A 3,482-nucleotide genomic window follows, 5' to 3' on the forward strand; every position below is an offset into this window, starting at 1 on the left:
AACTTTTGAACAGTAGTGTATTTTATTTAGTCTTTGACTTGACCTAACCGAACAGGGAGAAAACTATAAAAAGTGGATAAGATATTCTTAGTTCCAAGCTGAGACCTGAAGCGACTCCAACCTCAGATGGTGGTCTGGTTCTCACGATTGATCTTGCCAAAGGCCGTTATTGGTTGTAGTTGTGGTCAACGGCGCTGTCATGTGTGACATGTTATTTTTGTTGCTGTCTAAAAAATTATTATTTTTCCTAGTCAGTCATTTCCTGGACGTGTCAGTCATTCAGCATGAGCAGAGGAGGTTAAAGCGTAAGATAATATTTCGACTAATTCCTCAAAAGTCTTATATGTTTTTCGAAAGACTTGAAGAATGTACATTATGTAACAGTTGACCGCTGTTTTCTCAGGCCTCCAGGCCTCCTGTCCCTCACACAATACCCGGTCAAATCTAGCAGAAAACACACTTTTGTGCTGGATAATTAAGTACATAGACATAGATTTCCTGACTAAAGCATTCTTTATTCTAGCAGTATGAGTGGTGTGAGTATGAAGTCAATTACACTAGATCGTAGGATGAAAAAAGGAAATAAAATGTATATTCCTTTTTGATATAAAACATATTTAAATAATATATCAAATGGTTACAGTTGTTTGAAAAATATTACATTTGGAAATGTTTGGAAAGGATTTTAGAAAGCACATTTTTTTTTAGATGTTTTATGATTACTGTGAGCTTATTCCCTCCAACCAGAATTTAGGTTAACCTCCAAAGCTCAGTTCTTTCCAACAGGAAGGCACATTTCCTTTGACCCAGCTAGAATAAATTTCCAGTGGACCAAAGCCATTGACATTCGCATGGGCCATTACTCTCAGTAAGTGCTGGAGCTCCAGCGCCTGTCGGATGGATGGGGGCCAGATTTTGGCTTGACCTCTCAGGGGACATGGGGTTACCATGGGACATTGGGAGTGCCTGTGTTTACTGACGGGTAACAATCCACTGAACTTCTGGTGTTTTGGAGCAGGTAGAGCACCACTAGGACAGAGATGTTCAGGAAATTATGTGCTGAATACTGAAGAAAAGAATAAGAATTACTGAGCTTTGGAATGTTTTGCCATAACGTAAACGAACCGATTATGGTTTGATATGTTGTTATTTTATGTGTAGATACAGCTTAAAGTTGTCTAATTAAAATTAATGAATGTCTGTTAATTGATGTGCCTGAGTATGAGTGGTGTGAGTATGAAGTCAATTACACTAGATCGTAGGATGAAAAAAGGAAATAAAATGTATATTCCTTTTTGATATAAAACATATTTAAATAATATATCAAATGGTTACAGTTGTTTGAAAAATATTACATTTGGAAATGTTTGGAAAGGATTTTAGAAAGCACATTTTTTTTTAGATGTTTTATGATTACTGTGAGCTTATTCCCTCCAACCAGAATTTAGGTTAACCTCCAAAGCTCAGTTCTTTCCAACAGGAAGGCACATTTCCTTTGACCCAGCTAGAATAAATTTCCAGTGGACCAAAGCCATTGACATTCGCATGGGCCATTACTCTCAGTAAGTGCTGGAGCTCCAGCGCCTGTCGGATGGATGGGGGCCAGATTTTGGCTTGACCTCTCAGGGGACATGGGGTTACCATGGGACATTGGGAGTGCCTGTGTTTACTGACGGGTAACAATCCACTGAACTTCTGGTGTTTTGGAGCAGGTAGAGCACCACTAGGACAGAGATGTTCAGGAAATTATGTGCTGAATACTGAAGAAAAGAATAAGAATTACTGAACTTTGGAATGTTTTGCCATAACGTAAACGAACCGATTATGGTTTGATATGTTGTTATTTTATGTGTAGATACAGCTTAAAGTTGTCTAATTAAAATGAATGAATGTCTGTTAATTGATGTGCCTATCACAGCTGATGCAGTCTGTTATATAAGAGACTCGTGTGAAACTCAGTCATACTGTCAGTGTCGTGTCTCCGTGTCTCTTGGGGTCATGGTCCCTGGAGCAAACTACAGTTTCTGCTCAACCAAATATTTTTTCACATTTTCTGAGCATTACACATGCTTAAAGATGGATGATATGACCAACATATTTTTATTATTTTGTTATTTTATTCATTAATATTTAACTAATCTGACTCCGTTGTGGTATGCAATGCAGAGTTTTCATGATCCAGTCAATTTCAAATACACACAACCATAATTTTTCCTCATTGATTATCTTTTTCAACTGGAAATAAGTCACGCTACGGAAGTGGTGTGGGATTTAAATAACCATGTGAAGCATGAATGCCTATTTGTAGATAATCCTGTGAATTCAGCCACTGCTTTATTCCGCTTAAGTGTGCAGGTTTTGTTTTACAGGTTCACATGTTGCTGATTCTTTTGGAAACTAATGATGCTTAAAAAATGTTTAGGCATTTGTCACTTTTTGTGTAATTTCTCACTGAAAATACTTTTATTTAATTGCAATTTTCCACTCTATAAATAAGTGGTTTTCACAAAATATAGATATACGCATATTTTGTTTACTACTTGTACTGAAGCGCGCGTGATGCTTCCGGTGATATTAACGTCTGCCGTCTCACTAATGAGGACATATATACATGAACAACATCTCCAGAGAACTGCTCTGAGAGTCACTTCATGAGCATTTGACTGTTTCGTTTGAGTAAAACTATCCTCATGTCATATACACACAGAAATGTAAAGGTATTCACGGCAACCCATCAAAATAAAAGTTTGGTTTAGTTCAAAGACATTATGGCAGAAATATAATACTATTGTTCAGTAGAATGTACGTAATAGGCTACTACTACTAAAATTATTAAAACCTTATTTTTAAGGAATAATCATACAATATGTCTTCAATGTTTTAATTGTAATATTAAATCCCCTTTATTTTTTAAAAAAAAGTTTAATTTTCATTAATTAAAAGATAAATTTAATGTTTTATGCCTTAAAAAATGCAAATACACAACACAGAATTTCTGAGGGAAAAAATCATAAGGCTATTATAAGAATAAATGAAACTTGTTTTTATGCTTTCAAATAATTAGACATGCTCAGAATTTGGTAACAATAAAACCTTTCATAGGGCCCTAAACATGTCATTTTTGTTAAACTTTTAATTTCATGATTTTAATTAATTAGACATGCTTTTTGATTAATAAAATTTAATTTAACCATTAAAAAAAAAAAAAAAAAAAAACGGAACCCCCCCACTAGAACATGCTCTCATGCTTGGTGGTTCAAAAAACGCATTATTTTTCACATAATTTACATTATTAAAGTACCTTTTCTCCCCAGCCTGGCACAGATGGCTCGATTAGTTCCGGGTTTGATGAAGGTCCGCAGTTTATACAGTTTGAGGGAATATTGGGGAAAGTCAAAATGTTATGCCTCTCCTTAAATGTGTTCATCATTATTATACTGTAGTTGTCCAGAGGTTCAATACTGATGATACATTGCTTTATT

This window comes from Sinocyclocheilus grahami, unplaced genomic scaffold (genome assembly GCF_001515645.1).
Source record: "Sinocyclocheilus grahami isolate Dianchi unplaced genomic scaffold, SAMN03320097.WGS_v1.1 scaffold153.1, whole genome shotgun sequence".
Taxonomy (NCBI): Eukaryota; Metazoa; Chordata; class Actinopteri; order Cypriniformes; family Cyprinidae; genus Sinocyclocheilus; species Sinocyclocheilus grahami.